This window comes from Amia ocellicauda, unplaced genomic scaffold, assembly GCF_036373705.1.
Source record: "Amia ocellicauda isolate fAmiCal2 unplaced genomic scaffold, fAmiCal2.hap1 HAP1_SCAFFOLD_82, whole genome shotgun sequence".
NCBI classification, from domain to species: domain Eukaryota; kingdom Metazoa; phylum Chordata; class Actinopteri; order Amiiformes; family Amiidae; genus Amia; species Amia ocellicauda.
In genome coordinates this window covers 318363-342230 of record NW_027103008.1, presented here as the reverse complement: position 1 = coordinate 342230, position 23868 = coordinate 318363, and the positions used below count along the sequence as shown (strand labels likewise).

Here is a 23868-nt window from a genome sequence, read left to right as displayed (position 1 = left end):
AATTGTACACGTACCCGGCTACTTTCAACACCCTTTCCTGCACTGATATTTTTCCCTCCATTTTTCTATTTTTTTTTTTTTTTTTTTTTGCTGGAAGTTCCGTCAATACCCGCCAACCTTTAAGAGACATCATGCAGCCAGGCCTTTCGGCTTGTGGCCACACCGTCCTGAATGCGCCCGATCTCGTCAGATCTCGGAAGCTAAACGGAGCAGGGCCTGGTCAGTACTTGGATGGGAGACCTCCTAGAAATACCAGGTGCTGCAAGCTTTTTACGTCTCCTGGGTAACTTCATCGTAGCTCTTAATACTCTCTATCTGTCTGGAGGAGATATAATTGAAGTATTGTACACGTACCCAGCTACTGTCAACACTATTTGCTGCACTGATATTTTTCCATCCATTTTTCTTTTTCTTTTTTTTTTTTTGCTGGCAGTTCCGTCAATACCCGCCAGCCTTTAAGAGACATCATGCAGCCAGGCATCTTGGCTTGCGGCCACACCATCCTGAACGCGCCCGATCTCGTCAGATCTCGGAAGCTAAACGGGGCAGGGCCTGGTCAGTACTTTGATGGGAGACCTCCTGGAAATACCAGGTCCTGCAAGCTTTTTACGTCTCCTGGGTAACTTCATCGTAGCTCTTAATACTCTCTTTCTGTTTTCAGGAGATATAATTGAAGAATTGTACACGTACGTACCCGGCTACTTTCAACACCCTTTCCTGCACTGATATTTTTCCCTCCATTTTTCTTTTTTTTTTTTTTTTTTTTTGCTGGAAATTCCGTCAATACCCGCCAGCCTTTAGGAGACATCATGCAGCCAGACATCTCGGCTTGCGGCCACACCGTCCTGAATGCGCCCGATCTCGTCAGATCTCGGAAGCTAAACGGGGCAGGGCCTGGTCAGTGCTTGGATGGGAGACCTCCTAGAAATACCAGGTGCTGCAAGCTTTTTACGTCTCCTGGGTAACTTCATCGTAGCTCTTAATACTCTCTTTCTGTCTCCAGGAGATATAATTGAAGAATTGTACACGTACCCGGCTACTTTCAACACCCTTTGCTGCACTGGTATTTTTCCCTCTATTTTTCATTTTTTTTTTTGCTGGCAGTTATGTCAATACCCGCCAGCCTTTAAGAGACATCATGCAGCCAGGCATCTCGGCTTGTGGCCACACCATCCTGAACGCGCCCGATCTCGTCAGATCTCGGAAGCTAAACGGGGCAGGGCCTGATCAGTGCTTGGATGGGAGACCTCCTAGAAATACCAGGTGCTGCAAGCTTTTTACGTCTCCTGGGTAACTTCATCGTAGCTCTTAATACTCTCTTTCTGTCTCCAGGAGATATAATTGAAGAATTGTACACGTACCCGGCTACTTTCAACACCCTTTGCTGCACTGGTATTTTTCTTTTTTTTTTTTGCTGGCAGTTATGTCAATACCCGCCAGCCTTTAAGAGACATCATGCAGCCAGGCATCTCGGCTTGCGGCCACACCATCCTGAACGCGCCCGATCTCGTCAGATCTCGGAAGCTAAACGGGGCAGGACCTGGTCAGTACATGAATGTGAGACCTCCTGGAAATACCTGGTGCTGCAAGCTTTTACGTCTCCTGGGTAACTTTATCGTAGCTCTTAATACTCTCTATCTGTCTGGAGGAGATATAATTGAAGTATTGTACACGTACCCAACTACTGTCAACACCCTTTGCTGCACTGATATTTTTCCATCCATTTTTCTTTTTTCTTTTTTATTTTTTTGCTGGAAATTCCGTCAATACCCGCTAGCCTTTAAGAGACATCATGCAGCCAGACATCTCGGCTTGCCGGCCACACCGTCCTGAACGCGCCCGATCTTGTCAGATCTCAGAAGCTAAACGGGGCAGGACCTGGTCAGTACTTAAATGTGAGACCTCCTGGAAATACCAGGTGCTGCCAGCTTTTTACGTCTCCTGGGGAACTTTATCGTAGCTCTTAATACTCTCTTTATGTCTGGAGAAGATATAATTGAAGAATTGTAAACGTACCCGGCTACTTTCAACACCCTTTGCTGCACTGGTATTTTTCCCTCTATTTTTCTTTTTTTTTTTTGCTGGCAGTTATGTCAATACCCGCCAGCCTTTAAGAGACATCATGCAGCCAGGCATCTCGGCTTGCGGCCACACCATCCTGAACGCGCCCGATCTCGTCAGATCTCGGAAGCTAAACGGGGCAGGACCTGGTCTGTACACGAATGTGAGTCCTCCTGGAAATACCTAGTGCTGCAAGCTTTTACGTCTCCTGGGTAACTTTATCGTAGCTCTTAATACTCTCTATCTGTCTGGAGGAGATTTAATTGAAGTATTGTACATGTACCCAGCTACTGTCAACACCCTTTGCTGCACTGATATTTTTCCATCCATTTTTTTTTTTTTTTTTTGCTGGAAGTTCCGTCAATACCCGCCAACCTTTAAGAGACATCATGCAGCCAGGCCTTTCGGCTTGTGGCCACACCGTCCTGAATGCGCCCGATCTCGTCAGATCTCGGAAGCTAAACGGGGCAGGACCTGGTCAGTACATGAATGTGAGTCCTCCTGGAAATACCTGGTGCTGCTAGCTTTTTCGTCTCCTGGGTAACTTTATCGTAGCTCTTAATACTCTCTATCTTTCTGGAGGAGATATAAATGAAGTATTGTACACGTACCCAGCTACTGTCAACACCCTTTGCTGCACTGATATTTTTCCATCCATTTTTCTTTTTTTTTTTTTTTTTTGCTGGAAGTTCCGTCAATACCCGCCAATCTTTAAGAGACATCATGCAGCCAGGCCTCTCGGCTTGCGGCCACACCGTCTTGAACGCGCCCGATCTCGTAAGATCTCGGAAGCTAAACGGGGCTGGACCTGGTCAGTACTTGGATGGGAGACCTCCTGGAAATACCTGGTGCTGCAAGCTTTTACGTCTCCTGGGTAACTTTATCGTAGCTCTTAATTCTCTCTATCTGTCTGGAGGAGATATAATTGAAGAATTGTACACGTACCCAGCTACTGTCAACACCCTTTGCTGCACTGATATTTTTCCATCCATTTTTCTTTTTTTTTTTTTTTTGCTGGAAGTTCCGTCAATACCTGCCAACCTTTAAGAGACATCATGCAGCCAGGCCTTTCGGCTTGTGGCCACACCGTCCTGAATGCGCCCGATCTCGTCAGATCTCGGAAGCTAAACGGGGCAGGGCCTGGTCAGTACTTGGATGGGAGACCTCCTAGAAATACCAGGTGCTGCAAGCTTTTTACGTCTCCTGGGTAACTTCATCGTAGCTCTTAATACTCTCTTTCTGTCTCCAGGAGATATAATTGAAGAATTGTACACGTACCCGGCTACTTTCAACACCCTTTCCTGCACTGATATTTTTCCCTCCATTTTTCTTTTTTTTTTTTTTTTTTTTTGCTGGAAATTCCGTCAATACCCGCCAGCCTTTAAGAGACATCATGCAGCCAGACATCTCGGCTTGCGGCCACACCGTCCTGAACGCGCCCGATCTTGCCCGATCTTGTCAGATCTCGGAAGCTAAACGGGGCAGGACCTGGTCAGTACTTAAATGTGAGACCTCCTGGAAATACCAGGTGCTGCCAGCTTTTTATGTCTCCTGGGGAACTTCATCGTAGCTCTTAATACTCTCTTTCTCTCTGGAGAAGATATAATTGAAGAATTGTACACGTACCCGGCTACTTTCAACACCCTTTGCTGCACTGGTATATATCCCTCTATTTTTCTTATTTTTTTTGCTGGCAGTTCCGTCAATACCCGCCAGCCTTTAAGAGACATCATGCAGCCAGGCATCTCGGCTTGCGGCCACACCATCCTGAACGCGCCCGATCTTGCCCGATCTTGTCAGATCTCGGAAGCTAAACGGGGCAGGACCTGGTCAGTACTTAAATGTGAGACCTCCTGGAAATACCAGGTGCTGCCAGCTTTTTATGTCTCCTGGGGAACTTCATCGTAGCTCTTAATACTCTCTTTCTCTCTGGAGAAGATATAATTGAAGAATTGTACACGTACCCGGCTACTTTCAACACCCTTTGCTGCACTGGTATACACTCACCTAAAGGATTATTAGGAACACCATACTAATACTGTGTTTGACCCCCTTTCGCCTTCAGAACTGCCTTAATTCTACGTGGCATTGATTCAACAAGGTGCTGAAAGCATTCTTGAGAAATGTTGGCCCATATTGATAGGATAGCATCTTGCAGTTGATGGAGATTTGTGGGATGCACATCCAGGGCACGAAGCTCCCGTTCCACCACATCCCAAAGATGCTCTATTGGGTTGAGATCTGGTGACTGTGGGGGCCAGTTTAGTACAGTGAACTCATTGTCATGTTCAAGAAACCAATTTGAAATGATTCGACCTTTGTGACATGGTGCATTATCCTGCTGGAAGTAGCCATCAGAGGATGGGTACATGGTGGTCATAAAGGGATGGACATGGTCAGAAACAATGCTCAGGTAGGCCGTGGCATTTAAACGATGCCCAATTGGCACTAAGGGGCCTAAAGTGTGCCAAGAAAACATCCCCCACACCATTACACCACCACCACCAGCCTGCACAGTGGTAACAAGGCATGATGGATCCATGTTCTCATTCTGTTTACACCAAATTCTGACTCTACCATCTGAATGTCTCAACAGAAATCGAGACTCATCAGACCAGGCAACATTTTTCCAGTCTTCAACTGTCCAATTTTGGTGAGCTTGTGCAAATTGTAGCCTCTTTTTCCTATTTGTAGTGGAGATGAGTGGTACCCGGTGGGGTCTTCTGCTGTTGTAGCCCATCCGCCTCAAGGTTGTACGTGTTGTGGCTTCACAAATGCTTTGCTGCATACCTCGGTTGTAACGAGTGGTTATTTCAGTCAAAGTTGCTCTTCTATCAGCTTGAATCAGTCGGCCCATTCTCCTCTGACCTCTAGCATCAACAAGGCATTTTTGCCCACAGGACTGCCACATACTGGATGTTTTTCCCTTTTCACACCATTCTTTGTAAACCCTAGAAATGGTTGTGCGTGAAAATCCCAGTAACTGAGCAGATTGTGAAATACTCAGACCGGCCCGTCTGGCACCAACAACCATGCCACGCTCAAAATTGCTTAAATCACCTTTCTTTCCCATTCAGACATTCAGTTTGGAGTTCAGGAGATTGTCTTGACCAGGACCACACCCCTAAATGCATTGAAGCAACTGCCATGTGATTGGTTGGTTAGATAATTGCATTCATGAGAAATTGAACAGGTGTTCCTAATAATCCTTTATGTGAGTGTATATCCATCTATTTTTCTTTTTTTTTTGCTGGCAGTTCCGTCAATACCCGCCAGCCTTTAAGAGACATGATGCTGCCAGGCATCTCGGCTTGCGGCCACACCATCCTGAACGCGCCCGATCTCGTCAGATCTCGGAAGCTAAACGGGGCAGGACCTGGTCAGTACATGAATGTGAGACCTCCTGGAAATACCTGGTGCTGCAAGCTTTTACGTCTCCTGGGTAACTTTATCGTAGCTCTTAATACTCTCTATCTGTCTGGAGGAGATATAATTAAAGTATTGTACACGTACCCAGCTACTGTCAACACCCCTTGCTGCACTGATATTTTTCCATCCATTTTTTTTTTTTTTTTTTGCTGGAAGTTCCGTCAATACCCGCCAACCTTTAAGAGACATCATGCAGCCAGCCCTTTTGGCTTGTGGCCACACCGTCCTGAATGTGCCTGATCTCGTCAGATCTCGGAAGCTAAACGGGGCAGGGCCTGGTCAGTACTTGGATGGGAGACCTCCTAGAAATACCAGGTGCTGCAAGCTTTTTACGTCTCCAGGGTAACTTCATCGTAGCTCTTAATACTCTCTTTCTGTCTCCAGGAGATATAATTGAAGAATTGTACACGTACCCGGCTACTTTCAACACCCTTTCCTGTACTGATATTTTTCCCTCCATTTTTCTATTTTTTTTTTTTTTTTTTTTGCTGGAAATTCCATCAATACCCGCCAGCCTTTAAGAGACATCATGCAGCCAGACATCTCGGCTTGCGGCCACACCGTCCTGAACGCGCCCGATCTCGTCAGATCTCGGAAGCTAAACGGGGCAGGACCTGGTCAGTACTTGAATGTGAGACCTCCTGGAAATACCTGGTGCTGCAAGCTTTTACGTCTCCTGGGTAACTTTATCGTAGCTCTTAATACTCTCTATCTGTCTGGAGGAGATATAATTGAAGAATTGTACACGTACCCGGCTACCTTCAACACGCTTTGCTGCACTGATATTTTTCCCTCCATTTTTCTTTTTTCTTTTGTTTTTTGCTGGAAGTTCCATCAATACCCTCCAGCCTTTAAGAGACATCATGCAGCCAGGCCTCTTGGCTTGAGGCCACACCGTCCTGAAGACGCAAGATCTCGTCAGATCTCGGAAGAAAAACTGGGCAGGGCCTGGTCAGTAATTGAATGGGTGACCTCCTGGAAATACCAGGTGCTGAAAGCTTTTTACATCTCCTGGGTAACTTCAGCGTAGCTCTTAATACTCTCATTCAGTCTGGAGGAGATATAATTGAAGAATTGTACATGTACTCGGCTACTTTCAACACCCTGTCCTGCACTGATATTTTTCCCTCCATTTTTCTATTTATTTATTTTTTATTTTTTGCTGGAAGTTCCGTCAATACCCGCCAGCCTTTAAGAGACATCATGCAGCCAGGCCTCTTAGCTTGCGGCCACACCGTCCTGAACGCGCCCGATCTCATCAGATCTCGGAAGCTAACGGGGCAGGGCCTGGTCAGTACTTGGATGTGAGACCTCCTGGAAATACCAGGTGCTGCAAGCTTTTTACGTCTCCTGGGTAACTTCATCATAGCTCTTAATACTCTCTTTCAGTCTGTAGGAGATATTATTGAAGAATTGTACACGTACCCGGCTACTTTCAAAACCCTTTGCTGCACTGATATTTTTCCCTCCATTTTTCTTTTTTCTTTTTTTTTTTGCTGGAAGTTCCGTCAATACCCGCCAGCCTTAAAGAGACATCATGCAGCCGGGCCTCTCGGCTTTCGGCCACACCGTCATGAATGCGCATGATATCGTCAGATCTCGGAAGCTAAACGGAGCTGGACCTGGTCAGTACTTGAATGTGAGACCTCCTGGAAATACCAGGTGCTGCAAGGTTTTACGTCTCCTGGGTATCTTTATCGTAGCTCTTAATACTCTCTTTCAGTCTGCAGGAGATATAATTGAAGAATTGTACACGTACCCGGCTACTTTCAACACCCTTTCCTGCACTGATATTTTTCCCTCCATTTTTCTATTTTTTTTTTTTTTTTTTTGCTGGAAATTCCGTCAATACCCGCCAGCCTTTAAGAGACATCATGCAGCCAGACATCTCGGCTTGCGGCCACACCGTCCTGAACGCGCCCGATCTCGTCAGATCTCGGAAGCTAAACGGGGCAGGACCTGGTCATTTCTTGAATGTGAGACCTCCTGGAAATACCTGGTGCTGCAAGGTTTTACGTCTCCTGGGTAACTTTATCGTAGCTCTTAATACTCTCTATCTGTCTGGAGGAGATATAATTGAAGAATTGTACACGTACCCGGCTACCTTCAACACGCTTTGCTGCACTGATATTTTTCCCTCCATTTTTCTTTTTTCTTTTGTTTTTTGCTGGAAGTTCCATCAATACCCTCCAGCCTTTAAGAGACATCATGCAGCCAGGCCTCTTGGCTTGAGGCCACACCGTCCTGAAGACGCAAGATCTCGTCAGATCTCGGAAGAAAAACTGGGCAGGTCCTGGTCAGTAATTGGATGGGTGACCTCCTGGAAATACCAGGTGCTGAAAGCTTTTTACATCTCCTGGGTAACTTCAGCGTAGCTCTTAATACTCTCATTCAGTCTGGAGGAGATATAATTGAAGAATTGTACATGTACCCGGCTACTTTCAACACCCTGTCCTGCACTGATATTTTTCCCTCCGTTTTTCTATTTATTTATTTTTTATTTTTTGCTGGAAGTTCCGTCAATACCCGCCAGCCTTTAAGAGACATCATGCAGCCCGGCCTCTTGGCTTGCGGCCACACCGTCCTGAACACGCCCGATCTCGTCAGATCTCGGAAGCTAAACGGGGCAGGGCCTCGTCAGTACTTGGATGGGAGACCTCCTGGAAATACCTGGTGCTGCAAGCTTTTTACGTCTCCTGGGAAACTTCATCGTAGCTCTTAATACTCTTTTTCAGTCTGGAGGAGATATAATTGAAGAATTGTACACGTACCCGGCTACTTTCAACAGCCTTTGCTGCACTGATATTTTTCCCTCCATTTTCCATTTTTTTTTTTTTTTTTTTTTGCTGGAAGTTCCGTCAATACCCGCCAGCCTTTAAGAGACATCATGCAGCCAGGCATCTCGGCTTGCGGTCACACCATCCTGAACGCGCCCGATCTCGTCAGATCTCGGAAGCTAAACGGGGCAGGACCTGGTCAGTACATGAATGTGAGACCTCCTGGAAATACCTAGTGCTGCAAGCTTTTACGTCTCCTGGGTAACTTTATCGTAGCTCTTAATACTCTCTCTCTGTCTGGAGGAGATATAATTGAAGTATTGTACACGTATCCAGCTACTGTCAACACCCTTTGCTGCACTGATATTTTTCCATCCATTTTTCTTTTTTCTTTTTTTCTTTTTTTTTTTTTCTGGAAGTTCCGTCAATACCCGCCAACCTTTAAGAGACATCATGCAGCCAGGCCTCTCGGCTTGCGGCCACACCATCCTGAATGCGCCCGATCTCGTCAGATCTCGGAAGCAAAACGGGGCAGGGCCTGGTCAGTACTTGGATGGGAGACCTCCTAGAAATACCAGGTGCTGCAAGCTTTTTACGTCTCCTGGGTAACTTCATCGTAGCTCTTAATACTCTCTTTCTGTCTCCAGGAGATATAATTGAAGAATTGTACACGTACCCGGCTACTTTCAACACCCTTTGCTGCACTGGTATATTTCCCTCTATTTTTCTTTTTTTTTTTTGCTGGCAGTTCCGTCAATACCCGCCAGCCTTTAAGAGACATCATGCAGCCAGGCATCTCGGCTTGCGGCCACACCATCCTGAACGCGCCCGATCTCGTCAGATCTCGGAAGCTAAACGGGGCAGGACCTGGTCAGTACATGAATGTGAGACCTCCTGGAAATACCTGGTGCTGCTAGCTTTTACGTCTCCAGGGTAACTTCATCGTAGCTCTTAATACTCTCTTTCTGTCTCCAGGAGATATAATTGAAGAATTGTACACGTACCCGGCTACTTTCAACACCCTTTCCTGCACTGATATTTTTCCCTCCATTTTTCTATTTTTTTTTTTTTCTTTTTTGCTGGAAATTCCATCAATACCCGCCAGCCTTTAAGAGACATCATGCAGCCAGACATCTCGGCTTGCGGCCTCACCGTCCTGAACGCGCCCGATCTCGTCAGATCTCGGAAGCTAAACGGGGCAGGACCTGGTCAGTACTTGAATGTGAGACCTCCTGGAAATACCTGGTGCTGCAAGCTTTTACGTCTCCTGGGTAACTTTATCGTAGCTCTTAATACTCTCTATCAGTCTGGAGGAGATATAATTGAAGAATTGTACACGTACCCGGCTACCTTCAACACGCTTTGCTGCACTGATATTTTTCCCTCCATTTTTCTTTTTTCTTTTGTTTTTTGCTGGAAGTTCCATTAATACCCTCCAGCCTTTAAGAGACATCATGCAGCCAGGCCTCTTGGCTTGAGGCCACACCGTCCTGAAGACGCAAGATCTCGTCAGATCTCGGAAGAAAAACTGGGCAGGGCCTGGTCAGTAATTGAATGGGTGACCTCCTGGAAATACCAGGTGCTGAAAGCTTTTTACATCTCCTGGGTAACTTCAGCGTAGCTCTTAATACTCTCATTCAGTCTGGAGGAGATATAATTGAAGAATTGTACATGTACCCGGCTACTTTCAACACCCTGTCCTGCACTGATATTTTTCCCTCCATTTTTCTATTTATTTATTTTTTATTTTTTGCTGGAAGTTCCGTCAATACCCGCCAGCCTTTAAGAGTCATCATGCAGCCAGGCCTCTTGGCTTGCGGCCACACCGTCCTGAACGCGCCCGATCTCATCAGATCTCGGAAGCTAACGGGGCAGGGCCTGGTCAGTACTTGGATGTGAGACCTCCTGGAAATACCAGGTGCTGCAAGCTTTTTACGTCTCCTGGGTAACTTCATCATAGCTCTTAATACTCTCTTTCAGTCTGTAGGAGATATTATTGAAGAATTGTACACGTACCCGGCTACTTTCAAAACCCTTTGCTGCACTGATATTTCTCCCTCCATTTTTCTTTTTTCTTTTTTTTTTGCTGGAAGTTCCGTCAATACCCGCCAGCCTTAAAGAGACATCATGCAGCCGGGCCTCTCGGCTTTCGGCCACACCGTCCTGAATGCGCATGATATCGTCAGATCTCGGAAGCTAAACGGGGCAGGACCTGGTCAGTACTTGAATGTGAGACCTCCTGGAAATACCAGGTGCTGCAAGCTTTTACGTCTCCTGGGTAACTTTATCGTAGCTCTTAGTACTCTCTCTCTGTCTGGAGGAGATATAATTGAAGTATTGTACACGTATCCAGCTACTGTCAACACCCTTTGCTGCACTGATATTTTTCCATCCATTTTTCTTTTTTCTTTTTTTATTTTTTATTTTTTCTGGAAGTTCCGTCAATACCCGCCAACCTTTAAGAGACATCATGCAGCCAGGCATTTCGGCTTGCGGCCACACCATCCTGAACTCGCCCGATCTCGTCAGATCTTGGAAGCTAAACGAGGCAGGGCCTGGTCAGTACTTGGATGGGAGACCTCCTAGAAATACCAGGTGCTGCAAGCCTTTTACGTCTCCTGGGTAACTTCATCGTAGCTCTTAATACTCTCCTTCTGTCTCCAGGAGATATAATTGAAGAATTGTACACGTACCCGGCTACTTTCAACACCCTTTCCTGCACTGATATTTTTCCCTCCATTTTTCTATTTTTTTTTTTTTTTTTTTGCTGGAAATTCCGTCAATACCCGCCAGCCTTTAAGAGACATCATGCAGCCAGACATCTCGGCTTGCGGCCACACCGTCCTGAACGCGCCCGATCTCGTCAGATCTCGGAAGCTAAACGGGGCAGGACCTGGTCATTTCTTGAATGTGAGACCTCCTGGAAATACCTGGTGCTGCAAGCTTTTACGTCTCCTGGGTAACTTTATCGTAGCTCTTAATACTCTCTATCTGTCTGGAGGAGATATAATTGAAGAACTGTACACGTACCCGGCTACCTTCAACACGCTTTGCTGCACTGATATTTTTCCATCCATTTTTCTTTTTTCTTTTGTTTTTTGCTGGAAGTTCCGTCATAACCCGCCAGCCTTTAAGAGACATCATGCAGCCTGGCCTCTTGGCTTGAGGCCACACCGTCCTGAAGACGCCCAATCTCGTCAGATCTCAGACGATAAACGGGGCAGGACCTGGTCAGTACTAGGATGGGAGACCTCCTAGAAATACCAGGTGCTGCAAGCTTTTTACGTCTCCTGGGTAACTTCATCGTAGCTCTTAATACTCTCTTTCTGTCTGCAGGAGATATAATTGAAGAATTGTACACGTACCCTGCTACTTTCAACACCCTTTGCTGCACTGATATTTTTCCCTCCATTTTTCTATTTCTTTTTTTTTTTTTTTATTGCTGGAAGTTCCGTCAATACCCGCCAGTCTTTTAGAGACATCATGCAGCCAGGACTCTCGGCTTGTAGCCACACCGTACAGAATGCGCCCGATCTCGTAAGATCTCTGAAACTAAACCGGGCAGGGCCTGGTCAGTACTTGGATGGGAGACCTCCTGGAAATACCTGGTGCTGCAAGCTTTTTACGTCTCCTGGGTAACTTCATCGTAGCTCTTAATACTCTCTATCTGTCTGGAGGTGTTATAATTGAGGAATTGTACACGTACCCTGCTACTTTCAACAGCCTTTGCTGCACTGATATTTTTCCCTCCATTTTTCTTTTTTTTTTTTTTTTTTGCTAGAAGTTCCGTCAATACCCTCGTGCCTTTAAGATACATCATGCAGCCAGGCTTCTCGGCTTGCGGCCACAGCGTCCTGAACGCGCCCGATCTCGTCAGATCTCGGAAGCTAAACGGGGCAGGTCCTGGTCAGTACTTGGATGGGTGACCTCCTGGAAATACCAGGTGCTGCAAGCTTTTTACGTCTCCTGGGTAACTTCATCGTAGCTCTTAATACTCTCTTTAAATCTGGAGGAGATATAATTGAAGAATTGTACACGTACCCGGCTACTTTCAGCACCCTTTGCTGCACTGATATTTTTCCCTCCGTTTTTCTGTTTTTTTTAATTTTTTTTTTTTTTTTGCTAGAAGTTCCGTCAATACCCTCGTGCCTTTAAGATACATCATGCAGCCAGGCTTCTCGGCTTGTGGCCACAGCGTCCTGAACGCGCCCGATCTCGTCAGATCTCGGAAGCTAAACGGGGCAGGTCCTGGTCAGTACTTGGATGGGTGACCTCCTGGAAATACCAGGTGCTGCAAGCTTTTTACGTCTCCTGGGTAACTTCATCGTAGCTCTTAATACTCTCTTTAAATCTGGAGGAGATATAATTGAAGAATTGTACACGTACCCGGCTACTTTCAGCACCCTTTGCTGCACTGATATTTTTCCCTCCGTTTTTCTGTTTTTTTTAATTTTTTTTTTTTTTTTGCTAGAAGTTCCGTCAATACCCGCCAGCCTTTAAGAGACATCATGCAGCCAGGCTTTTTGGCTTGCGGCCACACCGTCCTGAATGCGCCCGATCTCGTCAGATCTCGGAAGCTAAACGGGGCAAGGTCTGGTCAGTACTTGGATGGGTGACCTCCTGGAAATACCTGGTGCTGCAAGCTTTTTACGTCTCCTGGGTAACTTCATCGTAGCTCTTAATATTGTCTTTCAGTCTGGAGGAGATATAATTGAAGAATTGTACACGTACCCGGCTACTTTCAACACCCTTTGCTGCACTGATATTTTTCCCTCCATTTTAATATTTTTTCTTTTTTTCTTTTTTTAGATGGAAATTCCGTCAATACCCGCCAGCCTTTTGGGGACATCATGCAGCCAGACCGCTTGGCTTTCGGCCACACCATCCTGAACGCGCCTGATCTCGTCAGATCTCGGAAGCTAAACGGGACAGGACCTGGTTAGTGCTTGAATGAGTGACCTCCTGGAAATGCCAGGTGCTGCTAGCTTTTTACGTCTACTGGGTAACTTCATCGTAGCTCTTAATACTCTCTTTCTGTCTGGAGGAGATATAATTGAAGAAAAATACACGTACAAGGCTACTTTCAACACCCTTTGCTGCACTGATATTTTTCCCTCGATTTTTCTTTTTTCTTTTTTTTTTTGCTGGAAGTTCCGTCAATACCCTCGTGCCTTTAAGATACATCATGCAGCCGGGCTTCTTGGCTTGCGGCCACAGCGTCCTGAACGCGCCCGATCTCGTCAGATCTCGGAAGCTAATCGGGGCAGGGCCTGGTCATTACTTGAATGTGAGACCTCCTGGAAATACCTGGTGCTGCAAGCTTTTTACGTCTCCTGGGTAACTTTATCGTAGCTCTTAATACTCTCTTTCTGACTGGAGGAGATATAATTGAATTGTTGTACACGTACCCGGCTACTTTCAACACCCTTTGCTGCACTGATATTTTTCCCTCCATTTTTATATTTTTTCTTTTTTTCTTTTTTTAGCTGGAAATTCAGTCAATACCCGCCAGCCTTTAGGGGACATCATGCAGCCAGACCGCTTGGCTTTCGGCCACACCATCCTGAACGCGCCTGATCTTGTCAGATCTCGGAAGCTAAACGGGACAGGACCTGGTTAGTGCTTGAATGAGTGACCTCCTGGAAATGCCAGGTGCTGCTAGCTTTTTACGTCTACTGGGTAACTTCATCGTTGCTCTTAATACTCTCTTTCTGTCTGGAGGAGATATAATTGAAGAAAATTACACGTACCTGGCTACTTTCAACACCCTTTGCTGCATTGATATTTTTCCCTCGATTTTTCTTTTTTCTTTTTTTTTTTGCTGGAAGTTCCGTCATAACCCGCCAGCCTTTAAGAGACATCATGCAGCCTGGCCTCTTGGCTTGAGGCCACACCGTCCTGAAGACGCCCAATCTCGTCAGATCTCAGACGATAAACGGGGCAGGGCCTGGTCAGTACTTGGATGGGTGACCTCCTGGAAATACCAGGTGCTGCAAGCTTTTTACGTCTCCTGGGTAACTTCATCGTAGCTCTTAATACTCTCTATCTGTCTGGAGGTGTTATAATTGAAGAATTGTACACGTACCCGGCTACTTTCAACACCCTTTGCTGCACTGATATTTTTCCCTCCATTTTTATATTTTTTAATTTTTTTTTTTTTTTGCTAGAAGTTCCGTCAATACCCGCCAGCCTTTAAGAGACTTCATGCAGGCAGACTTTTTGGCTTGCGGCCACACCATCCTGAACGCGCCCGATCTCATCAGGTCTCGGAAGCTAAAGGGTACAGGGCCTGGTTACGACTTGGATGGGTGACCTCCTGGAAATACCAGGTGCTGCAAGCTTTTTACGTCTCCTGGGTAACTTCATCGTAGCTCTTAATACTCTCTATCTGTCTGGAGGTGTTATAATTGAGGAATTGTACACGTACCCAGCTACTATCAACAGCCTTTGCTGCACTGATATTTTTCCCTCCATTTTTCTTTTTTTTTTTTTTTTTTTGCTGGAAGTTCCGTCATTACCCTCCAGCCTTTAAGAGACATCATGCAGCCAGGCCGCTTGGCTTGCGGCCACACCGTCCTGAACGCGCCCGTTCTTGTTAGATCTTGGAAGCAAAACGTGGCAGGGCCTGGTCAGTATTTGGATGGGTGACCTCCTGGAAAAACCAGGTACTGCAAGCTTTTTATGTCTCCTGGGTAACTTCATCGTAGCTCTTAATACTCTCTTTCTTTCTGAAGGAGATATGATTGAAGTAATGAACACGTACCCGGCTACTTTCAACACCCTTTACTGCACTGATATTTTTCCCTCCGTTTTTCTTTTTTCTTTTTTTTTTTTTTTTTTGGATGTTCCGTCAATACCCGCCAGCCTTTAAGAGACATCATGCAGCCAGACATCTCGGATTGCGGCCACACCGTCCTGAACGTGCCCGATCTCGTCATATCTCGGAAGCTAAACGGGGCAGGACCTGGTCAGTACTTGAATGTGAGACCTCCTGGAAATACCTGGTGCTGCAAGCTTTTACGTCTCCTGGGTAACTTTATTGTAGCTCTTAATACTCTCTATCTGTCTGGAGGAGATATAATTGAAGTATTGTACACGTACCCAGCTACTGTCAACACCCTTTGCTGCACTGATATTTTTCCATCCATTTTTCTTTTTTCTTTTTTTTTTTTTTTTTTTTTGCTGGAAGTTCCGTCAATACCCGCCAACCTTTAAGAGACATCATGCAGCCAGGCCTCTCGGCTTGTGGCCACACAGTCCTGAATGCGCCCGATCTCGTCAGATCACGGAAGCTAAACGGGGCAGGGCCTGGTCAGTACTTGGATTGGAGACCTCCAAGAAATACCAGGTGCTGCAAGCTTTTTACGTCTCCTGGGTAACTTCATCGTAGCTCTTAATACTCTCTTTCTGTCTGCAGGAGATATAATTGAAGAATTGTACACGTACCCAGCTGCTTTCAACACCCTTTGCTGCACTGATATTTTTCCCTCCATTTTTCTATTTTTTTTTTTTTTTTTTCTTGCTGGAAGTTCCATCAATTCCCTCCAGCGTTTAAGAGACATCATGCAGCCAGGCCTCTTGGCTTGCAACCACACCGTCCTGAACGCGCCCCATCTCGTCAGATCTCGGAAGCTAAACGGGGCAGGGCCTGGTCATTACTTGAATGTGGGACCTCCTGGAAATACCTGGTGCTGCAAACTTTTTACGTCTCCTGGGTAACTTTATCGTAGCTCTTAATACTCTCTATGTGTCTGGAGGAGATATAATTGATGTATTGTACACGTACCAGGCTACTTTCAACACCCTTTGCTGCACTGATATTTTTCCCTCCATTTTTATTTTTTTTATTTTTCTTGCTGGAAGTTCAGTCAATACCCGCCAGCCTTTAAGAGACATCATGCAGCCAGGCCTCTTGGCTTGCGGCCACACCGTCCTGAACGCGCCCGATCTCGTCAGATCTCGGAAGCTAAACGGGGCAGGACCTGGTCAGTACTTGAATGTGAGACCTCCTGGAAATACCAGGTGCTGCAAGCTTTTTACGTCTCCTGGGTAACTTCATCGTAGCTCTTAATACTCTCTTTCAGTCTGGAGGAGATATTATTGAAGAATTGTACACGTACCCGGCTACTTTCAACACCCTTTGCTTGCTCTGATATTTTTCCCTCCATTTTTCTTTTTTCTTTTGTTCTTTGCTGGAAGTTCCGTCAATACCCTCCAGCCTTTAAGAGACATCATGCAGCCAGACCTCTTGGCTTGCAGCCACACCGTCCTGAACGTGCCCGATCTCGTCAGATCTCGGAAACTAAACGGGGCAGGGCCTGGTCAGTACTTGGATGGAAGACCTCCTGGAAATACCAGGTGCTGCAAGCTTTTTACGTCTCCTGGGTAACTTCATCGTAGCTCTTAATACTCTCTTTCAGTCTGGAGGAGATATTATTGAAGAATTGTACACATACCCGGCTACTTTCAACACCCTTTGCTGCACTGATATTTTTCCCTCCATTTTTCTTTTTTCTTTTGTTCTTTGCTGGAAGTTCCGTCTATACCCTCCAGCCTTTAAGAGACATCATGCAGCCAGGACTCTCGGCTTGCGGCCACACCGTCCTGAACGCGCCCGATCTCGTCAGATCTCGGAAGCTAAACGGGCCAGGGCTTGGTCAGTACTTTAATGGGTGACCTCCTGGAAATACCTGGTGCTGCAAGCTTTTTACGTCTCCTGGGTAACTTCATCGTAGCTCTTAGTACTCTCTTTCTGTCTGGAGGAGATATATTTGAAGTATTGTACACGTACCCGGCTACGTTCAACACCCTTTGCTGCACTGATCTTCTTCCCTCCATTTTTCTAATTATTTATTAATTTTTTTTTGCTGGAAGTTCCGTCAATACCCTCCAGCCTTTAAGAGACATCATGCAGCCAGACCTCTTGGCTTGCAGCCACACCGTCCTGAACGCGCCCGATCTCGTCAGATCTCGGAAACTAAACGGGGCAGGGCCTGGTCAGTACTTGGATGGAAGACCTCCTGGAAATACCAGGTGCTGCAAGCTTTTTACGTCTCCTGGGTAACTTCATCGTAGCTCTTAATACTCTCTTTCAGTCTGGAGGAGATATTATTGAAGAATTGTACACGTACCCGGCTACTTTCAACACCCTTTGCTTGCTCTGATATTTTTCCCTCCATTTTTCTTTTTTCTTTTGTTCTTTGCTGGAAGTTCCGTCAATACCCTCCAGCCTTTAAGAGACATCATGCAGCCAGGACTCTCGGCTTGCGGCCACACCGTCCTGAACGCGCCCGATCTCGTCAGATCTCGGAAGCTAAACGGGCCAGGGCTTGGTCAGTACTTTAATGGGTGACCTCCTGGAAATACCTGGTGCTGCAAGCTTTTTACGTCTCCTGGGTAACTTCATCGTAGCTCTTAATACTCTCTATCTGTCTGGAGGTGTTATAATTGAGGAATTGCACACGTACCCAGCTACATTCAACAGCCTTTGCTGCACTGATATTTTTACCTCCATTTTTCTTTTTTTATGTTTTTCTTTGCTGGAAGTTCTGTCAATACCCGCCAGCCTTTAAGAGACATCATGCAGCCAGGCATCTCGGCTTGCGGCCACACCGTCCTGAACGCGCCCGATCTCGTCAGATCTTGGAAGCTAAACGGGGCAGGGCCTGGTCACTACTTGGATGGGTGACCTACTGGAAATACCAGGTGCTGCAAGCTTTTTCGTCTCCTGGGTAACTTCATCGTAGCTCTTAGTACTCTCTTTCTGTCTGGAGGAGATATATTTGAAGTATTGTACACGTACCCGGCTACTTTCAACACCCTTTGCTGCACTGATCTTTTTCCCTCCATTTTTCTAATTATTTATTAATTTTTTTTTGCTGGAAGTTCCGTCAATACCCTCCAGCCTTTAAGAGACATCATGCAGCCAGACCTCTTGGCTTGCAGCCACACCGTCCTGAACGCGCCCGATCTCGTCAGATCTCGGAAACTAAACGGGGCAGGGCCTGGTCAGTACTTGGATGGAAGACCTCCTGGAAATACCAGGTGCTGCAAGCTTTTTACGTCTCCTGGGTAACTTCATCGTAGCTCTTAATACTCTCTTTCAGTCTGGAGGAGATATTATTGAAGAATTGTACACGTACCCGGCTACTTTCAACACACTTTGCTGCACTGATATTTTTCCCTCAATTTTTCTTTTATCTTTTTTTTTTTTGCTGGAAGTTCCGTCAATACCCGCCAGACTTTAAGAGACATCATGCAGCCAGGCATCTTGGCTTGCGGCCACACCGTCCTGAACGTGCCCGATCTTGTCAGATCTCGGAAGCTAAACAGAGCAGGGCCTGGTCAGTACTTGGATGGGTAATCTCCTGGAAATACCAGGTGCTGCAAGCTTTTTCGTCTCCTGGGTAACTTCATCGTAGCTCTTAATACTCTCTTTCTGTCTGGAGGAGATATAATTGAAGTATTGTACACGTACCCGGCTACTTTCAACACCCTTTGCTGCACTGATATTTTTCCCTTCATTTTTCTTTTTTCTTTTGTTCTTTGCTGGAAGTTCCGTCAATACCCTCCAGCCTTTAAGAGACATCATGCAGCCAGACCTCTTGGCTTGCAGCCACACCGTCCTGAACGCGCCCGATCTCATCAGATCTCAAAAGCTAAACGGGACAGGGCCTGGTCAGTACTTGGATGGGTGACCTCCTGGAAATACCAGGTGCTGCAAGCTTTTTACGGCTCCTGGGTAACTTCATCGTAGCTCTTAATACTCTCTTTCTGTCTGGAGGAGATAAATTTGAAGAATTGTACAAGTACCCGAATACTTTCAACTCCCTTTGCTGCACTGATATTTTTCCCTCCATTTTTCTTTTACTTTTTTATTTTTTCTGGAAGTTCGTCAATACCCGCCAGCCTTTAAGAGACATCATGCAGCCAGGCCTCTTGGCTTGCGGCCACACCGTCCTGAACGCGCCCGATCTTGTCAGATCTTAGAAGCAAAACGTGGCAGGGCCTGGTCATTATTTGGATGGGTGACATCCAGGAAATACCAGGTGCTGCAAGCTTCTTACGTCTCCTGGGTAACTTCATCGTAGCTCTTAATACTCTCTTTCTGTCTGGAGGAGATATAATTTAAGTATTGTACACGTACCCAGCTACTGTCAACACCCTTTGCTGCACTGATATTTTTCCATCCATTTTTCTTTTTTTTTTTTTTTTTTTTTTTGCTGGAAGTTTCATCAATACCCGCCAACCTTTAAGAGACATCATGCTGCCAGGCCTCTCGGCTTGTGGCCACACTGTCCTGAATGCGCCCGATCTCGTCAGATCTCGGTAGCTAAACGGGGCAGGGCCTGGTCAGTACTTGGATGGGTGAACTACTAGAAATACCAGGTGCTGCAAGCTTTTAACGTTTCCTGGGTAACTTCATCGTAGCTCTTAATACTCTCTTTCAGTCTGGAGGATAAATAATTGAAGAATTGTACACGTACCCGGCTACATTCAACACCCTTTGCTGCACTGATATTTTTCCCTCCATTTTTCATTTTTCTTTTTTTTTCTGCTGGAAGTTCCGTCAATACCCGCCAGCCTTTAAGAGACATCATGCAGCCAGACATCTCGGATTGCGGCCACACCGTCCTTAACGCGCCCGATCTCGTCAGATCTCGGAAACTAAACGGGGCAGGGCCTGGTCAGTACTTGGATGGGAGACCTCCTGGAAATACCAGGTGCTGCAAGCTTTTTCGTCTCCTGGGTAACTTCATCGTAGCTCTTAATACTCTCTTTCTGTCTGGAGGAGATATAATTGAAGTATTGTACACGAACCCGGCTACTTTCAACACCCTTTGCTGCACTGATATTTTTCCCTCCGTTTTTCTTTTTTTTTTTTTGATGGAAGTTCCGTCAATACCCGCCAGCCTTTAAGAGACATCATGCAGCCAGGCCTCTTGGTTTGCGGCCACACCGTCCTGAACGCGCCCAATCTCATCAGATCTCGGAAGCTAAACGGGACAGGGTCTGGTCAGTATTTGGGTGGGTGACCTCCTGGAAATACCAGGTGCTGCAAGCTTTTTACGTCTCCTGGGTAACTTCATCGTAGCTCTTAATACTCTCTTTCAGTCTGGAGGAGATATAATTGAAGTATTGCACACGTACCCGGCTACTTTCAACACCCTTTGCTGCACTGATATTTTTCCATCCATTTTTCTTTTTCTTTTTTTTTTTTTCTGCTGGAAGTTCCGTCAATACCCGCCAACCTTTAAGAGACATCATGCAGCCAGGCCTTTCGGCTTGTGGCTTCACCGTCCTGAATGCGCCCGATCTCGTCAGATCTCGGAAGCTAAACGGGGCAGGGCCTGGTCAGTACTTAAATGGGAGACCTCCTGGAAATACCAGGTGCTGCAAGCTTTTTACTTCTCCTGGGTAACTTTATCGTAGCTCTTAATACTCTCTTTCTGTCTGGAGGAGATATAATTGAGGTATTGTACACGTAGCCGGCAACTTTCAACACCCATTGCTGCACTGATATTTTTGCCTCCATTTTTCTTTTTCTTTTTTTTTTTTCTGCTGGAAGTTCCGTCAATACCCACCAACCTTTAAGAGACATCATGCAGCCAGGCGTCTTGAATTGTGGCCACACCGTCCTGAATGCGTCCGATCTCGTCAGATCTCGGAAGCTAAATGGGGCAGGGCCTGGTCAGTACTTGGATGGGTGACCTCCTGGAAATACCAGGTGCTGCAAGCTTTTTACTTCTCCTGGGTAACTTTATCGTAGCTCTTAATACTCTCTTTCTGTCTGGGGGAGATATAATTGAAGTATTGTACACGTACCCGGCAACTTTCAACACCCTTTGCTGCACTGATATTTTTGCCTCCGTTTTTCTTTTTTTTTTTTTTTTTGCTAGAAGTTCCGTCAATACCCGCCAGCCTTAAAGAGACATCATGCAGCCAGGCCTCTTGGCTTGCGGCCACACCGTCCTAAACGCCCCCAATCTCGTCAGATCTCGGAAGCTAAACGGGGCAGGGCCTGGTCAGTACTTGGATTGTTGACCTCCTGGAAATACCAGGTGCTGCAAGCTTTTTACGTCTCCTGGGTAACTTCATCGTAGCTCTTAATACTCTCTTTCAGTCTGGAGGAGATATAATTGAAGAATTGTACACGTACCCGGCTACTTTCAACACCCTTTCCTGCAATGATATTTTTCCCTCCATTTTTCTATTTTTTTTTTTTTTTTTTTATGCTGGAAATTCCGTCAATACCCGCCAGCCTTTAAGAGACATCATTCAGCCAGGCGTCTCGGCTTGTGGCCACACCGTCCTGAACGCGCCCGATCTCGTCAGATCTCGGAAACTAAACGGGGCAGGACCTGGTCAGTACTTGGATGGGAGACCTCCTGGAAGTACCAGGTGCTGCAAGCTTTTTACGTCACCTGGGGAACTTCGTTGTAGCTTTTAATACTCTCTTTCTGTCTGGAGGAGATTTAATTGAAGAATTGTACACGTACCCGGCTACTTTCAACACCCTTTACTGCACAGATATTTTTCCCTCCATTTTTCTTTTTTCGTTTTTTTTTGCTGGAAGTTCCGTCAATACCCTCCAGCCTTTAAGAGACATCATGCAACCAGGCCTCTTGGCATGCGGACACATTGTCCCGAATGCGCCCGATCTCATCAGATCTCGGAAGCTAAACGGGGCAGGGCCTGGTCAGTACTTGAGTGTGAGAACTCGTGGAAATACCTGGTGCTGCAAGCTTTTTACGTCTCCTGGGTAACTTCATCGTAGCTCTTAATACTCTCTTTCTGTCTGGAGGAGATATAATTGAAGAATTGTACACGTACCCGGCTACTTTCGACAGCCTTTGCTGCACTGATATTTTTCCCTCCATTTTTCTTTTTTTTGCTTGAAGTTCCGTCAATACCCGCCAGCCTTTAAGAGACATCATGCAGCCAGGCTTTTTGGCTTGCGGCCACACCGTCCTGAACGAGCCCGATCTTGTCATATCTTGGAAGCAAAACGTGGCAGGGCCTGGTCAGTATTTGGATTGGTGACCTCCTGGAAAAACTAGGTACTGCAAGCTTATTACGTCTCTTGGGTAACTTCATCGTAGCTGTTAATAATCTCTTTCTGTCTGGTGGAGATACAATTGAAGAAATGTACACGTACCCGGCAACTTTCTAACACCCTTTGCTGCACTGATATTTTTCCCTCCATTTTTCTTTTTTCTTTTTTTTTTGCTGGAAGGTCCGTCAATACCCGCCAGCCTTTAAGAGACATCAGGCAGCCAGGCTTCTCGGTTTGCGGCCACACCGTCCTGAACGCGCCCGATCTCGTCAGATCTCGGAAGCTAAACGGGACAGGGCCTGGTTAGTGCTTGAATGGGTGACCTCCTGGAAATACCAGCTGCTGCAAGCTTTTTACGTCTACTGGGTAACTTCATCGTAGCTCTTAATACTCTCTTTCTGTCTGGAGGAGATATAATTGAAGAATTGTACACGTACCCGGCTACTTTCAACACCCTTTGCTGCACTGATATTTTTCCCTCCATTTTTCTTTTTTCTTTTTTTTTTGCTGGAAGTTCCGTCAATACCCTCCAGCCTTTAAGAGACATCATGCAGCCAGGCCTCTTGGTTTGCGGCCACACCGTCCTGAACGCGCCCGATCTCGTCATATCTCAGATTCTAAACAGGGCAGGGCCTGGTCAGTACTTGGATGGGTGACCTCCTGGAAATACCAGGTGCTGCGAGCTTTTTACGTCTCCTGGGTAACTTCATCGTAGCTCTTAATACTCTCTTTCAGTCTGGAGGAGATATAATTGAAGAATTGTACACGTACCCGGCTAATTTCAACACCCATTGCTGCACTAATATTTTTCCCTCCATTTTTCTTTTTTCTTTTTTTTTTTGCTGGAAGTTCCGTCAATACCCTCCAGCCTTTAAGACACATCATGCAGCCTGGCGTCTCGGCTTGCGGCCACACCGTCCTGAACGCGCCCGATCTCGTCAGATCTCGGAAGCTAAACGGGGCAGGACCTGGTCAGTACTTGAATGTGAGACCTCCTGGAAATACCTGGTGCTGCAAGCTTTTACGTCTCCTAGGTAACTTTATCGTAGCTCTTAATACTCTCTATCTGTCTGGAGGAGATATAATTGAAGTATTGTACACGTACCCAGCTACTGTCAACACCCTTTGCTGCACTGATATTTTTCCATCCATTTTTCTTTTTTTTCTTTTTTTTTTTTTTTTTCCTGCTGGAATTTCCGTCAATACCCTCCAGCCTTTTAGAGACATCATGCAGCCAGGCCTCTTGGCTTGTGGCCACACCGTCCTGAACTTGCCCGATCTCGTCAGACCTTGGAAACTAAACGGGCCAGGGCCTGGTTAGTACTTGGATGGGTGACCTCCAGGAAATACCAGGTGATGCAAGCTTTTTACGTCTCCTGGGTAACTTCATCGTAGCTCTTAATACTCTTTATCTGTCTGGTGGAGATATAATTGAAGTATTGTACACTTTGTCTTAGGGACAGTCTGGCTAGCAGTGACTGAGTGGTTGACAGACGACAAGCAACGGAATGTACGTGCTCTGTGATGTCATAGCAGTCAGCTGAG

The 23868-nt window shown here is 46.1% G+C and overlaps 17 non-coding genes and 48 pseudogenes across 17 annotated transcripts; all 65 read left to right on the top strand.

Moving 5' to 3' along the window:
* The first annotated feature begins 149 nt into the window (after positions 1-149).
* Positions 150-268, top strand: LOC136744109 (5S ribosomal RNA). The gene has a single exon (XR_010815911.1). It is a non-coding gene; the product is annotated as a 5S ribosomal RNA (ribosomal RNA).
* Positions 269-485: 217 nt separating this feature from the next.
* Positions 486-604, top strand: LOC136744090 (5S ribosomal RNA). Its single transcript, XR_010815892.1, has one exon. It is a non-coding gene; the product is annotated as a 5S ribosomal RNA (ribosomal RNA).
* Positions 605-827: 223 nt separating this feature from the next.
* On the top strand, positions 828-946 carry LOC136744103 (5S ribosomal RNA). The gene has a single exon (XR_010815905.1). It is a non-coding gene; the product is annotated as a 5S ribosomal RNA (ribosomal RNA).
* Positions 947-1156: 210 nt separating this feature from the next.
* Positions 1157-1275, top strand: LOC136743850 (uncharacterized; annotated as a pseudogene).
* A 198-nt stretch (positions 1276-1473) lies between these two features.
* LOC136743904 (uncharacterized) lies at positions 1474-1592 on the top strand (annotated as a pseudogene).
* A 218-nt stretch (positions 1593-1810) lies between these two features.
* LOC136744055 (uncharacterized) lies at positions 1811-1930 on the top strand (annotated as a pseudogene).
* A 210-nt stretch (positions 1931-2140) lies between these two features.
* On the top strand, positions 2141-2259 carry LOC136744007 (uncharacterized; annotated as a pseudogene).
* A 209-nt stretch (positions 2260-2468) lies between these two features.
* On the top strand, positions 2469-2587 carry LOC136743983 (uncharacterized; annotated as a pseudogene).
* A 215-nt stretch (positions 2588-2802) lies between these two features.
* LOC136744092 (5S ribosomal RNA) lies at positions 2803-2921 on the top strand. The gene has a single exon (XR_010815894.1). It is a non-coding gene; the product is annotated as a 5S ribosomal RNA (ribosomal RNA).
* Positions 2922-3134: 213 nt separating this feature from the next.
* Positions 3135-3253, top strand: LOC136743975 (5S ribosomal RNA). The gene has a single exon (XR_010815868.1). It is a non-coding gene; the product is annotated as a 5S ribosomal RNA (ribosomal RNA).
* Positions 3254-3472: 219 nt separating this feature from the next.
* On the top strand, positions 3473-3601 carry LOC136744039 (uncharacterized; annotated as a pseudogene).
* A 209-nt stretch (positions 3602-3810) lies between these two features.
* Positions 3811-3939, top strand: LOC136744038 (uncharacterized; annotated as a pseudogene).
* A 1431-nt stretch (positions 3940-5370) lies between these two features.
* LOC136743903 (uncharacterized) lies at positions 5371-5489 on the top strand (annotated as a pseudogene).
* A 209-nt stretch (positions 5490-5698) lies between these two features.
* LOC136743833 (5S ribosomal RNA) lies at positions 5699-5817 on the top strand. Its single transcript, XR_010815852.1, has one exon. It is a non-coding gene; the product is annotated as a 5S ribosomal RNA (ribosomal RNA).
* A 220-nt stretch (positions 5818-6037) lies between these two features.
* On the top strand, positions 6038-6156 carry LOC136743870 (uncharacterized; annotated as a pseudogene).
* Positions 6157-6371: 215 nt separating this feature from the next.
* LOC136744065 (uncharacterized) lies at positions 6372-6490 on the top strand (annotated as a pseudogene).
* A 221-nt stretch (positions 6491-6711) lies between these two features.
* On the top strand, positions 6712-6829 carry LOC136743880 (uncharacterized; annotated as a pseudogene).
* Positions 6830-7382: 553 nt separating this feature from the next.
* Positions 7383-7501, top strand: LOC136744001 (uncharacterized; annotated as a pseudogene).
* Positions 7502-7716: 215 nt separating this feature from the next.
* Positions 7717-7835, top strand: LOC136744074 (uncharacterized; annotated as a pseudogene).
* Positions 7836-8056: 221 nt separating this feature from the next.
* LOC136744108 (5S ribosomal RNA) lies at positions 8057-8175 on the top strand. The gene has a single exon (XR_010815910.1). It is a non-coding gene; the product is annotated as a 5S ribosomal RNA (ribosomal RNA).
* A 220-nt stretch (positions 8176-8395) lies between these two features.
* Positions 8396-8514, top strand: LOC136743966 (uncharacterized; annotated as a pseudogene).
* A 224-nt stretch (positions 8515-8738) lies between these two features.
* On the top strand, positions 8739-8857 carry LOC136744045 (5S ribosomal RNA). Its single transcript, XR_010815874.1, has one exon. It is a non-coding gene; the product is annotated as a 5S ribosomal RNA (ribosomal RNA).
* A 210-nt stretch (positions 8858-9067) lies between these two features.
* On the top strand, positions 9068-9186 carry LOC136743943 (uncharacterized; annotated as a pseudogene).
* A 219-nt stretch (positions 9187-9405) lies between these two features.
* Positions 9406-9524, top strand: LOC136743899 (uncharacterized; annotated as a pseudogene).
* A 215-nt stretch (positions 9525-9739) lies between these two features.
* On the top strand, positions 9740-9858 carry LOC136744064 (uncharacterized; annotated as a pseudogene).
* Positions 9859-10079: 221 nt separating this feature from the next.
* LOC136743879 (uncharacterized) lies at positions 10080-10197 on the top strand (annotated as a pseudogene).
* Positions 10198-10412: 215 nt separating this feature from the next.
* On the top strand, positions 10413-10531 carry LOC136744058 (uncharacterized; annotated as a pseudogene).
* Positions 10532-10755: 224 nt separating this feature from the next.
* LOC136743881 (uncharacterized) lies at positions 10756-10874 on the top strand (annotated as a pseudogene).
* Positions 10875-11093: 219 nt separating this feature from the next.
* Positions 11094-11212, top strand: LOC136743963 (uncharacterized; annotated as a pseudogene).
* Positions 11213-11427: 215 nt separating this feature from the next.
* Positions 11428-11546, top strand: LOC136744014 (uncharacterized; annotated as a pseudogene).
* A 222-nt stretch (positions 11547-11768) lies between these two features.
* LOC136743972 (uncharacterized) lies at positions 11769-11887 on the top strand (annotated as a pseudogene).
* A 216-nt stretch (positions 11888-12103) lies between these two features.
* Positions 12104-12222, top strand: LOC136743832 (5S ribosomal RNA). The gene has a single exon (XR_010815851.1). It is a non-coding gene; the product is annotated as a 5S ribosomal RNA (ribosomal RNA).
* Positions 12223-12448: 226 nt separating this feature from the next.
* Positions 12449-12567, top strand: LOC136743859 (uncharacterized; annotated as a pseudogene).
* A 226-nt stretch (positions 12568-12793) lies between these two features.
* Positions 12794-12912, top strand: LOC136744102 (5S ribosomal RNA). The gene has a single exon (XR_010815904.1). It is a non-coding gene; the product is annotated as a 5S ribosomal RNA (ribosomal RNA).
* Positions 12913-13135: 223 nt separating this feature from the next.
* On the top strand, positions 13136-13254 carry LOC136743995 (uncharacterized; annotated as a pseudogene).
* A 216-nt stretch (positions 13255-13470) lies between these two features.
* On the top strand, positions 13471-13589 carry LOC136743962 (uncharacterized; annotated as a pseudogene).
* Positions 13590-13812: 223 nt separating this feature from the next.
* LOC136744026 (uncharacterized) lies at positions 13813-13931 on the top strand (annotated as a pseudogene).
* A 216-nt stretch (positions 13932-14147) lies between these two features.
* LOC136743979 (uncharacterized) lies at positions 14148-14266 on the top strand (annotated as a pseudogene).
* A 223-nt stretch (positions 14267-14489) lies between these two features.
* On the top strand, positions 14490-14608 carry LOC136743944 (uncharacterized; annotated as a pseudogene).
* A 217-nt stretch (positions 14609-14825) lies between these two features.
* LOC136743976 (uncharacterized) lies at positions 14826-14944 on the top strand (annotated as a pseudogene).
* A 220-nt stretch (positions 14945-15164) lies between these two features.
* On the top strand, positions 15165-15283 carry LOC136743996 (uncharacterized; annotated as a pseudogene).
* Positions 15284-15508: 225 nt separating this feature from the next.
* Positions 15509-15627, top strand: LOC136744006 (uncharacterized; annotated as a pseudogene).
* Positions 15628-15848: 221 nt separating this feature from the next.
* LOC136744040 (uncharacterized) lies at positions 15849-15967 on the top strand (annotated as a pseudogene).
* A 215-nt stretch (positions 15968-16182) lies between these two features.
* On the top strand, positions 16183-16301 carry LOC136743865 (uncharacterized; annotated as a pseudogene).
* Positions 16302-16518: 217 nt separating this feature from the next.
* On the top strand, positions 16519-16637 carry LOC136744087 (5S ribosomal RNA). Its single transcript, XR_010815889.1, has one exon. It is a non-coding gene; the product is annotated as a 5S ribosomal RNA (ribosomal RNA).
* Positions 16638-16853: 216 nt separating this feature from the next.
* Positions 16854-16972, top strand: LOC136744097 (5S ribosomal RNA). Its single transcript, XR_010815899.1, has one exon. It is a non-coding gene; the product is annotated as a 5S ribosomal RNA (ribosomal RNA).
* A 221-nt stretch (positions 16973-17193) lies between these two features.
* On the top strand, positions 17194-17312 carry LOC136743831 (5S ribosomal RNA). The gene has a single exon (XR_010815850.1). It is a non-coding gene; the product is annotated as a 5S ribosomal RNA (ribosomal RNA).
* A 217-nt stretch (positions 17313-17529) lies between these two features.
* On the top strand, positions 17530-17648 carry LOC136744096 (5S ribosomal RNA). The gene has a single exon (XR_010815898.1). It is a non-coding gene; the product is annotated as a 5S ribosomal RNA (ribosomal RNA).
* A 217-nt stretch (positions 17649-17865) lies between these two features.
* Positions 17866-17984, top strand: LOC136743855 (uncharacterized; annotated as a pseudogene).
* Positions 17985-18204: 220 nt separating this feature from the next.
* On the top strand, positions 18205-18323 carry LOC136744111 (5S ribosomal RNA). The gene has a single exon (XR_010815913.1). It is a non-coding gene; the product is annotated as a 5S ribosomal RNA (ribosomal RNA).
* Positions 18324-18540: 217 nt separating this feature from the next.
* On the top strand, positions 18541-18659 carry LOC136743894 (uncharacterized; annotated as a pseudogene).
* Positions 18660-18874: 215 nt separating this feature from the next.
* Positions 18875-18993, top strand: LOC136744022 (5S ribosomal RNA). Its single transcript, XR_010815872.1, has one exon. It is a non-coding gene; the product is annotated as a 5S ribosomal RNA (ribosomal RNA).
* Positions 18994-19208: 215 nt separating this feature from the next.
* LOC136744056 (uncharacterized) lies at positions 19209-19327 on the top strand (annotated as a pseudogene).
* Positions 19328-19548: 221 nt separating this feature from the next.
* Positions 19549-19667, top strand: LOC136743931 (uncharacterized; annotated as a pseudogene).
* A 216-nt stretch (positions 19668-19883) lies between these two features.
* Positions 19884-20002, top strand: LOC136743857 (uncharacterized; annotated as a pseudogene).
* Positions 20003-20212: 210 nt separating this feature from the next.
* Positions 20213-20331, top strand: LOC136744076 (5S ribosomal RNA). Its single transcript, XR_010815879.1, has one exon. It is a non-coding gene; the product is annotated as a 5S ribosomal RNA (ribosomal RNA).
* A 219-nt stretch (positions 20332-20550) lies between these two features.
* On the top strand, positions 20551-20669 carry LOC136743839 (uncharacterized; annotated as a pseudogene).
* Positions 20670-20887: 218 nt separating this feature from the next.
* LOC136743888 (uncharacterized) lies at positions 20888-21006 on the top strand (annotated as a pseudogene).
* A 215-nt stretch (positions 21007-21221) lies between these two features.
* On the top strand, positions 21222-21340 carry LOC136743956 (uncharacterized; annotated as a pseudogene).
* A 221-nt stretch (positions 21341-21561) lies between these two features.
* On the top strand, positions 21562-21680 carry LOC136743861 (uncharacterized; annotated as a pseudogene).
* A 215-nt stretch (positions 21681-21895) lies between these two features.
* On the top strand, positions 21896-22014 carry LOC136743922 (uncharacterized; annotated as a pseudogene).
* A 541-nt stretch (positions 22015-22555) lies between these two features.
* Positions 22556-22674, top strand: LOC136743866 (uncharacterized; annotated as a pseudogene).
* Positions 22675-22889: 215 nt separating this feature from the next.
* On the top strand, positions 22890-23008 carry LOC136743994 (uncharacterized; annotated as a pseudogene).
* A 216-nt stretch (positions 23009-23224) lies between these two features.
* Positions 23225-23343, top strand: LOC136743869 (uncharacterized; annotated as a pseudogene).
* Positions 23344-23569: 226 nt separating this feature from the next.
* Positions 23570-23688, top strand: LOC136743942 (uncharacterized; annotated as a pseudogene).
* Positions 23689-23868: the final 180 nt, after the last annotated feature.